The sequence below is a fragment of the Elephantulus edwardii genome, unplaced genomic scaffold (genome assembly GCF_000299155.1).
Source record: "Elephantulus edwardii isolate Elephantulus edwardi_28Jun2011 unplaced genomic scaffold, EleEdw1.0 scaffold00166, whole genome shotgun sequence".
Classification (NCBI taxonomy): Eukaryota; Metazoa; Chordata; class Mammalia; order Macroscelidea; family Macroscelididae; genus Elephantulus; species Elephantulus edwardii.
In genome coordinates this window covers 5,893,958-5,905,926 of record NW_006399916.1, presented here as the reverse complement: position 1 = coordinate 5,905,926, position 11,969 = coordinate 5,893,958, and positions in this window count along the sequence as shown.

The following is an 11,969-nucleotide window of genomic DNA, read 5'->3' as shown; positions in this document are numbered from 1 at the left end:
AAACCAAATCCAAGGCAACCAAAATATGACTTTGAGTCTATCCCACCTGAATTTCAGAACCATCTCAGGAACAGGTTTGAGGCTTTGAACACCAATGAGCGAAGGCCAGATGAGTTGTGGGAGGATATCAAGGGTATCATCCAGAAAGAATGCAAACAGTCATTGCAAAGACAGAAGAGGAAGAAAAGACCAAAATGGATGTCAGAAGATATATATAGATAGAGATAGAGATAGAGACAGAGAGAGAGAGCGAGAGCGCACAAATCCCATTTGTAAAGCTACATGAAAGGTGTATAGGTGTTTCTTGGTCTTTTCTGAAGTATGAGAATTTTTCCTTAAGAAGACAAAATTAAAGATGAAGATAAAATGAGAACAAGGAGAAACTTGGTGGCAACAATACAGATAGATATTTGTAAAACAAGAAAAATTTGCAACTTCTGAAAAGTCACTGAGAAAGATTCTGGAAGACATGGTGTGCATAAGTTATGTTATGGACTATAGTTGAAACCAACTCATGGCTGACTCTCCCACAAGTTTTCAGAGGCTGTAGTCACTCAAGTGGAAATTGCCCATCTTTCTTTTGCAAAGCAGCTGGTAGATTCAAGTCGCATGCCAAAGAAGCCCCCTAAAGCTGAGGGGCAGAGTCACAAGGTTTTCTGACACTCCTGTGCCCCAAGTTCTCAATGTGATGACAGCCACTCCCCCGACTTTATTTGCCCCACTATTTATAGAAGCAATCGCTCTCCTACATTAAGCCCCAAAATAAAAATGTTAAGGAGCAGCTGGTGCCTCACGGGAACCCAATAAAACGTCTGTTTCCAAACAGCCCTGCCTCTCTTGATCATAAATATTCCACAGTTCTGCTCCCTCATTCTTTGGTTTCAGCCCCATTTGCATAAAAACAGGACTCGGTTTATTAAGAATTTATAACTCCCTGCTGTGTGCAGCCTGCCCACAGAATCACGTTCAGCCTGACTATGGAGTCACACCTGGCAGTCACCTGCAGGTGAAGGACATGTGAGAAAGACACAGCAAGTGCTCAAAGGCGTGAAGGAGTGTTCTCAGTCGTCCGTACTTCAGGAGACAGAAAAGAGAAGTTAGCACACCGCTTGACCGCAGATACTAACACACGTGCGTGCGTGTGCACGTGAGGCATAATTCCCTGCTCACTAGACCACACGACCGTGTGCTCCTTTCATGTGCAGCGAGTGGAGACTTGGACTACAGCCTGGGAGGCCTGTGTGTGTGCTGGGCCCCAGTCCCCCCAAGGTCCTGTCCTGACCAGAATCTGTGGGCCGAAGGATCCCACATTCCATTCCTCAGGGCTCCCTTGGCTGAGCAGCCTCACATGGAAACAGCATTCCATTCTTGGTCCATTGTTGGGAGCCAAACAATCGGGAATGTTTTCTTTGGACGCAGCCTGCGATCCCAGGGTGCTGTGTTTCCTTTGTCCTGCACAAGTGTTGTTTAACGGGGCGTCTTGATTGTTCTGGAGATAGGCGTGTTTGCAGAAAGGCGGGGCTTGTGTGAGCTGCTTGTCTTGGCCGGCTTCCTCCATCCTCCCTGGCAATCCTTCTCCTTGTCCTTCTCCCTGTGTGCATGGATGGTAAGCGGCAGAGCTGTGCTGTGTAGCCTGTGACGCCCTCCGTCTGGGCCGCCTCAGGACTGTCCAGGCCTGCGGTCCAGGGTCCCACTGAGACCTCAGTGCTGCTGACCCTTGATGTGTAAGTGGCACCTTGTAAAGTGACATGCAGGTAACCCTACCATGTGGGCGCGGCACCTCTTCTCAAATTCAATGGCCTCCTGCTCTCTGGGGCGATCCAGGCTCCCTGGGCCCCTTTCCTCTCCTTTCCTTCCCTGTGCTGCCAGCATGGGGGGTGGGGGAGGGTGTAGAATGGCCATTGTTCCTTCTCAGGCAGGAAGAGGTCCCCTCTGTCCTTGCATCCTGCTCCTGATTAGAAGTCTTCCTCCCACCTGAGGGCCTGGGCACTTCAGATTAGCCATTTCCTCCCTGTCCCCAGTCTTTTCCCTTCTTTCCCCTGCACCCTGCTGGGCTGTGGCCCACCCTCTCCCCACCTTCCTGGCTACTGGATCCCCCACCCCAAGACTGCAGCTCCCCTGCCCTGCTCACCCTGCTCCAGCCTTCCCTCTAACATTGGAGCGTCCCGCCCTCTTTCTCTTCATGCCCAGGCTCCCTCAGGGATGGGAACGTTTACTCAGGACCCAATGGGCAAGCTTGCCCACTGGCTCCTGGCACCGCACCATTTGTCCTTCTTGGCTCGTATCACAGGGACCCACCAGGAGAGGGGTGTCTGTCTTCCATTTCTTAATGTCACAATGCGGTTGAGAGGGTGTCCCATGCCACAGCTCTCTGTGTTACCTGCTTCCTGTGTTACCTCACCTCGGAGCAGCCATTTTTGAGGGCTGATGAGCAATCAGAGAACAGGTTCACCTCCTCATCCACTGCTGGGCTATAAGTGGGGCCACATCCCAGAATCCCCTTCACATTTCTGAGGTAACAACTTCCATTCAAACCTGGAGGCCAGGGTCCTTTGAAAAACTTAGTATGATCATATCCATACACAATACAGAGTGTATGTATGTTTAGGGGCTTAGATGTCGAAACTTCTCACACACTTTGAGCATACTGTCCACAAGGAAAAGGACAGCATGCTGGGAAAGACAGAGTTTCAGAGACAGAGAGGAAGACCCTGGAGAGAAGGATTGATACAGTGCCTGCAACAATGGGTTCAAGTGTATCAGGGAGAGTGGGATGACTCGGTCTGGAGCAAGGTTCAGATTGTTCACTGGGTCACCATGAGTTCAACTCAACGGCATCCACCACAACTCAAGGACTTATGACAATGCCTGAACTAAAAGCCCAAAACTGCACAATGGCCCAGCTTCGTGCAGGCTTTTTACCTTCTCAATGATTTTCAGACATGAGCCTCACCGATGCTCAGGACGGAGTTCTATAGGGAGAAGGAGGCCAGGCAGGGGGTAGAAGGCCATTGCGTCATTGGCACCAGGTCACGGTCTTCCAGGAGTGTGTGGAGGATGGGACCAGGTCTTCTTGTAGGAAAGGCTGTATTTGCGGTGACAATTATCTGAGAGCTAGAAGGAAGGAGAGGAGTCTGCTTCTGGATTTACAGGTGTGTGGATGGGGCCTTGATAACTGGAGAGTGGTGTTTCATGCCTGGCTGTCCCCTGTTCTCATCTGATTTCATTGCCATTGTCATTGCCGTTAGAAAGAGATGCACTTCCTGGGTGTGCAGTACAGCTGTTCAGGGTGTTTGAAACATGCTGATAAGCAAGCCCACACTTTATCCACTTTCAGAAGAAAGCTGGAAGTCCCCAGCAGGGATCACAGCCACCTCCCTGTTTTCTGGGCAGCCTGTGGGCTCACTCACCCAGCCTCTGCTCTCCACTGAGTCCTGCAATTTGCGGGACCCCAGTCAGCCACCCCACAGTGTTTCCTGTTCAGCCCTCTCTACTGCTTGCCAGTCATGGTCCTCTCCAACTTCCCCAAAGGGAGCCATCAAAGGCCAGACCCATCTACCAAGGAGAGGTCCCTGTGGGCTACCCCTTCCTCCTGCCCCTCCGCTGTATCCCCTTGTGTTAGAAGCTGAAAATCACCAGCTGCAGAATTCTCTCCAGACTTAATCTGTGACTTAAAGGTCAAGGCAGCTAAAGAGAGTGAGGGGCTAAATACCACCCCTCTTCATTTAAGGGTGGCTTAGCTGGCAGGGAATTGCACTGCGCACCCACAGGTATGCAGCTGCTCTGTGAAGAAAAATGGGCAATCTCCTTCTGTGAGATTTACTATTTCTGAAAACCTGCTGGAGAGTCAGCTATGGGTCGGTTCTGGCTTGAGGGGACTTAATAGGTTCTAGTTTAAGAGGAAGAAGTTCTCCCATAAACTTCCAGGACCCTAGGGTGGAGCTGTTCCAAGACAGGACAAGGATTTGGGAGATTCTGGGTACTTATGAGACTAAGGACACAAAAAAATAAATAGGGTTGACATCCATAACATCCACTAGCTCCTTAACCCTCGAGGGAGTGATAGATGGAAGCCAGTGCTAAGACCAAGCTGTGCTGAAGGAAAAAGTGCCTGGAAGGCAGAAGAGAAGAGGGTATCTACTTTCCTTCTGCTGTGCACGCCTCTATCCCAAAGCCTTTCAGCCAGATGCCACCACCACAGGCCCCCTCTTCCACCTGCCTCTTCACAGCAACCCCTTCAAGGTGCATAACTGTTCTATGCTATAGTGCTGAGACGGCTGACGTCCAGGCCCACATCTGGAAATGTAAGGGTGCCCCTTCTCAACTGCTTCCATCCCAGGACTCCAGTCGCCTGCTGCTCTTGAAGAAAACCTCCCATAAATCTGCCCTCTGCCATCATCTCCATGGGTCTGAATTTCCACTGGTGCAACTCCAAACTGCTCACCTTTTTCTGTTTAATAGATTGAATAGGGACCCGCCAAAATACACTGTTGCCGTTGCTAGATGTCCTCGAGTCCATTACAACTTGTAACAACCCTATGAACAATGGCTCTGAACCCTGCCCCACCCCCCCCATCGTCATCATCTCTGATATGCTTGAACCCATTCTACAGTCGCCGTGTCACTCCATCTTGTTGGTGGTCCTCCTCTCTTTCTCTGACCCTCCACCTTTCCCAGCATGATGGTTTTTTCAAAGGACTAACTCCTCCTGACAACATGTCCAAAATGCCTGAGACAAAGTGTCACCATCCTTGCCTTCAAGGAGCAGCACCCTGGTCGCACTTCCAAGACAGACTTGTATGGGTTACATCCTAATCCTTGTCTAAGAACAGAATCCTATTGAGACCAGAGTCTTTGGTTTTAGATTAAGGAGGTCAGTTCAGTGGATGGTCTCTTTTGAGCTGTAAGGATCAGTGCAAACATGGGGCAAGCATCCATATTAGAAAAAAAAAAAGGATGTCATGTAAAGATTGCCAAAGAACCGAAGGACATCAGAGGTGTAGGAGCTGATTAAAGATTGAAGAGCTCTCGCTCCAGAGCTGGCAGAGAGAGAGCCTTCACCCAGAACTCTCACATTCACTTATTTATCTCAAGTCAGACCTGACCCGTAGTTGGCCTTCCAGCAGGTTTTCAAAGGCAATAAATTGCACGAGAGGAGATTGTCCATCCTTCTTCTGCAGAGCAGCTGGTAGATTTGATCCACAAGCCTTTGAGTTAGCAGCACAACAGCCGTCAAGTCCATTTTGACTCATTATGACCCTCATTTGATTTCAAGGCTATAAGTATTTGTGGGAGGAGATTACCCATCTTTGCCCCACAGAGCAGCTGGTGTACTTGAACTGCTAACCTTTGGGTTATACACTAGGCCGCCAGAGCCTGGCACAATGCATAAAATTTAGGGACAGGGAAAGGAGAGAGGAGGAAAGAGAGAAGGGAGAGAAGAGGACATGACATTTCCCAGATATTGGAGGAATTTGTCATATGTCCGTCTGTGTATCTGTGTTTAATATTTTAAAAATCTACTTTCATGAGTGCAGCTCAACTTGTGGGTTTTTTGGGCTTTGTTGTTGTTGTTGTTCTTTTTTTTATTATTTTTTTGTGTGTGTACCGTCAAATCAGGTCTGACTGGTACAGGAGGAGATTGTCCCTCCTTCCCCGGCAGAGCATCTGGTGGATTCGAACCGTGAGCCTCTGGGATTGTAGTTGCAGCTCTTTGCCACTAGGCCACCAGAGCTCCCCAACGTGTGGGTTTTAAACACACCTAGTAATTCTGTATTTCCTCGAGAGATCTTCTCAAACCGTCCCTCAACAAACACCACTGAGGACCTATTAGAGGTCCTGCCCCATGCCAGCCACAGAGAGATAAAAGCAAGCAAGACCTTGTCCTGCCCTTTAGACCCTCATAGGGAGTTCTGGTGACCTGTGGGGGGAAGGATTTCATGGCCAACCCAAAGAAATGTGGTTTGAATCCACTAGAAGCTCAACAGAAGAAAGACGGGCAATCTCCTCCCATTCCGTTTACAATGCAGGATCACTATGAATCAACAGCGAGTGAATGAGTTTAGAAGCGCAGAAGGAAATCAGAGAAAGTAGACAAATGACCAAATGCAACCAGGACCTGATTTTGTAAACAGAGTTTGGTTGGCACACAGCCACACCCACTTGTCCATGTATTTACTTGACAGTGGCAGTGGTGCGTAACTGTGACAAAGGTCATGTTGTTGTTGTTGTTGTTGTTGTTGTTGTTGTGTGTCATCAAGTCAGAACCAACTCACAGCTGACCCTTCAGCTGGTTTTCAGAGGAAGGAAATCGTTCAGGAAGGGATAACCCATCCTTCTGGATGGAGCAGCTGATGGATTTGAACCACATGCCCTTGGGATTGCAGCTCAGGTCATAGAGCCCGCCAGACCAAAGATATTTTACTCTCTGGTCCTTGAAAGAAAAGTCTATGCCTTTGCCTTGCTTATCACTGCTTCTCCTCTGGCCAGGAAGATGCCAGTTGTGGTAGCGAACTCCTCCTTCCCCAAGGCTGTAGGAGCTCTGGGGGTTGTATAAGTGTCACTCCTCATCTGCTAGTAAGTATGCATTCCCCAGGTGGTGCAGCTGTTCAACACGTTCAGCAGCTAGCCAGAAGCTTGGAGGTTCAAGTTCACCCAGCATCAGTTTAGAAACACAAGCCCTGAAAAATCAGTCATTGAGTCCCTGTGGAGCAGAGGAGGTTATAATGACTCGAGATCAATGTGACTGTAATTGGAACTGGTAGTTCCCCGCTGCTATCACAGAAAGGCAGCACAGTGCCCAGGGGAACTCAGAAATCTGCCTCTGTGTTCTTGCTGGCCTCACAGCTGGGATCAGCCCAACAGAGCTCCCTCAGTGTCTCCTGGTGCAAGTCTGCAACTGCTGGATCTCAGAACCAGGACAGCAAGCACAGCTCTGCTGGGGAAGTGAGGCTGGAAGACCATTGTGCTAGGCTGTGCTAACACTGAGGGAGCATCACAGCCCAAAACAAAACTACAGGCAGCTCTTAGGAAAGAGCCAGTGTTCGGTTCTTTTGTACAAAGAGAGAACTGACAACTTTGAGCTCTATGGGTTCACCTCAAACCAAAAATTTTCCCTGCAGAAAACTCCCAGTCAGAATATGGAATGCTTCACCTGTGCTAACAATAGTCTGTATAATGCATGGGACTTTCAAAGGCCTGTTATTTCAGATGTGGAGGGCCAGTCCTGCTTCTTAGTCTGGAAGCTCCCCTGAAATCTGTCCACCAGGGCTGACTCTGCTGGTATTTGAAATACCGGTGGCCTCGCTTCCAGCATCATAACAAGACAGTATGGGACACTGACAGATGCATGGTGGCTACCACAACGGGCCTGGCCATGACAGAGATGGTGAGGTTGGCACAAGGTCCCGATCTGTTGTCCATAGGGTCACTGTGAGTCATGGTCCGCTCAATGGCACCTAACAATGGCAGTGTTGGTATCTCTGCCCAAGACCATTTCACAGATGTTTTGTTCCCCTCTGGGGACAATTAGCATTGGTAGGTATGAACAGAAAGGTGAGAAGTGGAGGACACACAGGCGCTGGCTCAAGTCCAACCCCAACCCACAGTCACTTTGAGCCCTTTCTCCCCCAGAGCCCCCAACAGGGCTCTCCACAGGGCCTACAGCCTGTATTCCCAGTAGTTGCAGGAAGTATCCAGCCCCAACATACTTTGAGACAACGATGCGTTAACATTTTGAGAAGAGTCATCCTAGAAAGGAAAGGATCTATAAACTTTCGACAATCCGAGCTGCGTTAGTCAGCGACAGCGAGCATTTTTGCCTTGGCTCTCGTCCTTGGAGTCATGCTTTGATGCTTAGTCAGCTCTGAAACGTGGTTTGTTCCTTCCCCCACCCTCTTTCCTGTGAGCGTATTTAACTTTTAGAGCACTATGGTTTAAAAATAAAAGATTTTTAAAAAAACACACACACACACACACACACACACGCAGAGTACATGTTGATCGGTAAGTCAAAATGTCAGAATTGTCTGCAAAGAGGAGGCACTCACAGGAAATTCAGTCTGTATGTTTAGAGGGGAAGGAAACAGAATCTCCATTCAACACCAAGACTGCAGCAGAACCTAATCGAGAAGCCAGACAAAGCCAGATGTCCTTTTCTTCATCCAAGTTTCATGACTGCTGCTGGCTGCCGGGAAGCACTCCGGGGAGGAAGTGGTAAGAGCTTGGTTAACGCTCCTCATTGTTCTCACAGGAACATGGTGGGCTGTGGCAGCCTGGAAGGAGGGATGTGGAGGACACAGAAGAGCAAAACATACATTCAGGGTTTTTAAAAATAGGCTTATTCATCTACTTTGAAGAGATTCCATGCAGAATGAAGGGGGAGAAAGCACAGTATCTGTTTCCCTCCCCGCCCCAAGTCATCTTCAGGCCCCAGCCCAGGAATGCAATCACTCGGTGGTACCACACCCAGAAAACGGCCATCCTGAGAGCTCCTCTTAAAACACATGGAAGCCTCCAGAGCTGCCCAGAACCTCCACTCACATGGCACCTCCCAGAAGTCAGGAATGTCATGTGCTGGGACAGGGGTGCACAGGCCTCCAGATCCTCTGCAACCCAAGAGGAAGCAAGGGCCTGCTGGGTGTCAAGAACCCCGGGTTTTCGGGACCCTCTTTTCCACTCAGCTACTTCAAGGAAGCTTTTGATGTGCATGTCTGTAGTCACTATCACAAAAACACATTCCAAAATGGAAGCCACCAATGAGAAACCGCCAGCCCATGACACAAGCACAGAGCTGTACTTGTAACTGCTGTAACTCATTAGAGGAGTGTTTGTGTGTGTGTCATGACCCCCCCAGGTTTCCCCCAGCTGGCCTCCTCTCCCTCACACATGCAGCTCCACCTGGGCACAGGGTAACCTCTGTGCAGACAGCCTTGGCTTTGCACACCCAGCTTGTCTGCATTCCTCCAGATACCACCAACCCTTTGTTAGCTTCCCCTTCCTCCATTTCTGTTGAAGGCAAATCTGCTTCTAGCTGCATCAACCAAAACCCTGTTGCTTCCAGTGAATCCTGGAGTCCTCGATGTTCCTCAGTGAGGCCTCATCCTCCACATCCACCTGTCATCTCCATGCCAGCTGACAGAGAGGCCTGCAGACAGCACCTGAATGTCTGTCCTCAGACCCTTCACATCATCCTCCATCACCCATTTGTCATACTGTGATAGCTTGCATGTTACTGTGATGCAAGGAGCTATGCCACCAAATTTCAAACACCAGCAAGACCGGACACGGTGGACAGATTTCAACGGAGCTGCCAGACCAAAACAGACTAGTGACAAAATTCTCGTAATCTATTTCCTAAAATTAGCCAATGAAACACATTGTCTGCTAAGGGGTGGGCAAGGAGCCCCCTAAATTGGAGGGTGCTCAGAGTACACAGTGGCTTGAACAAGAAACGCAATCCTACCAAGGATCTTGAAGATGTTTTGTTGTTGTTAGGTGCCATCAAGTTGACTAAGACTCACAGTGACCCTAGGAGCAACAGATAGATAACACTATTTTGTGCAAATATTTGAGATGTCTGGCAGCTAATAAAAAGTTTGGTGGTTTCAGTCCATGCAAAGAATGGGTCAGTAATAGAATAAAGGCTGATGTACTCCTTACCAAATCATCCATCACTGAAAATACTGTTGCACACAGCTCCACTCTGACGCCTTGCGGTCAACCTTGGGTTGGAATTGGCTTGATGGCTTCTGGATGGTTATGGTAGGACAAGGACCTCTGGATTTTAGGCCCATGAGAACACAAAGTAATCACAGAACCTGGTTCCTTCAGTATCCACCAAACTGCTGTGCACTCTAGAACATTCTATTCAGCTCAGCAGTCACTGAGTACTTGGGTTACAGGAATGAAGAAGTAGCATTGAGTATGTACCTCCACGTAATTTAAAATCTAGCTGCATTGCTAATATATGGGCATTTATTCCAAAAACATCACATCAGCAGGCTGTCTCTTGATATTCCATTCTAATTCTGCCTAATATTTATCAGCAAAAGCATAGAATGATTCCAACGTAGGAGAAGTAACTTCTGAGTCCACCATCAGTGGTACAACACTAATCTTAACCAGGCATACGGGTTGGTTTTTTTTTTTTCTTCCTCTTTTTAATCTTCCTCCGTATTTCTTCCTTCTTGATTTTCTCTTCTTTCTCTACTACTTCCTCTTCCACATTTCTCCCATCCTCTTTTCTTTCCTGTGTAATTACCATTAATGCCACTGGACTCCTGGCTGAACATCCATACCTGAAATATTTCCCAAGGATGCCACTGTTGGATGTCCACCTGTTAAGCCAGGTCTGCAGGACAAAGGAAACTATCCCTTATCTTATACCCAAAGACATGGGCCAGGGAGTGTCCACAGAGATCTTGCACAAGGAAGGAAAGCTATGAACACACTGACCAACCTGGAAGGAACCCTGATGGGAGAAGGTATCCACTCCAAAGCACCGCCCACCTGTTCTTCAGGAATTCTAGTAATGTCTGTGCCTTAGGCTTCCCCCTCTGTTTAACCCTCAGCTAGGAGATCAGTGCTCAAGATGCTGACACCCACACCTCCAAATACCTGGGAATGAGGAATAAAAACGTCTATCTCTGTACTTAAAGTCATGACAGTCAACATAAACCCTGGATGTTAGCTTTGATCTAAGAAATATTCCATGAATGTGTCACTGACCATGTTGGAGTATCACCAGTAAAATGCAAATATGTGTAAGCTGAGTTACATACTGATTACTATAATCAACCAGTATTCAAATGGTTTTTCAATCAATGAATCTTAAAATTTCCTCAAAAGAGATGCAAGGATTCACATCATTACAAGATGTAAGAATATATAGAGTCCATTTCTACTTTTTAGTTAAAAAAAATTAAGTATTTTCTATTCTGAAATGAAACTATTTCAGAACTTTCTAATAAGGATAGTGTGTGTACAGTTGTTTGAGGGAAAGAGGTGAGCATGCTTATGAGTCATCAACTCCCCCATATGGTCACTGTTCAGCTGACCGCTTCTACTGTCACGGTAGCTTTGACCACAGCAGTTACTGTTTTTCATTCTTCGTCATGTATTGTTTATAGCATGTCCACAGGCAGCAGTAGTTGAAGACAGGACACATACGAAGAACTAATGATGAGATATTAAGAACTGTCATGTAACCAATCCCAAAACAGATACCAAATTGATTTTTCAAGGAGATCAAAATGCAAATTTTCAAATTTATTTGGAGATGAAAGAGACCCTGAATAAGCAAATACTTGTGAAAAACAAAAATGGAATGAGAGGCATTGCACTCCCTGACCTCAGAACCTACTAAACAGTGTTAATAACCAAAACAGCATGGTACTGGTACAATGACAGGCACATAGACCAATGGAACAGAACTGAGAACCCAGAAATAGACCCAGCTATTTATAGTCAACTGATATTTGGCAAGGAAATAAAACCTATCAAATGGGGAAATGACAACCTCTCCAACAAGTGGTGCTGACAAAACTGGACTGATACCTGCAGAAAGCTGAAACAGGATCCACATCTCACACCATACACAAATGTCAACTCAAAGTGAATTAGAGATGTGGGAGTAAAGCCCCAAACCTTAAAGTTCATCTGAGACAAACTGAGATCAAGCTTAGAAGGCCTAGTCTATGGTCTAAAGTTATTGCCAAATACAGCCAGAAATGCAAAATCTGGAGAGGAGAAAATTGATGAATGGGACCTTTTTTTAAAAAATTATTATTAAATTTTATTCGTTTTAGTGAACATTTACAGAGATTTTGGGTTTTCATTCATTCATTGTTGCACTGCTTTCTCTATCCTCCTCCCCAGTTCGATCTTCTTCCCTGCCCCCAAATGTCTGTTTTAATTATCCAACTGCCACAGTGCTTGTCGAAGCCAGTTCTGATTAATCTCCTTTGTTA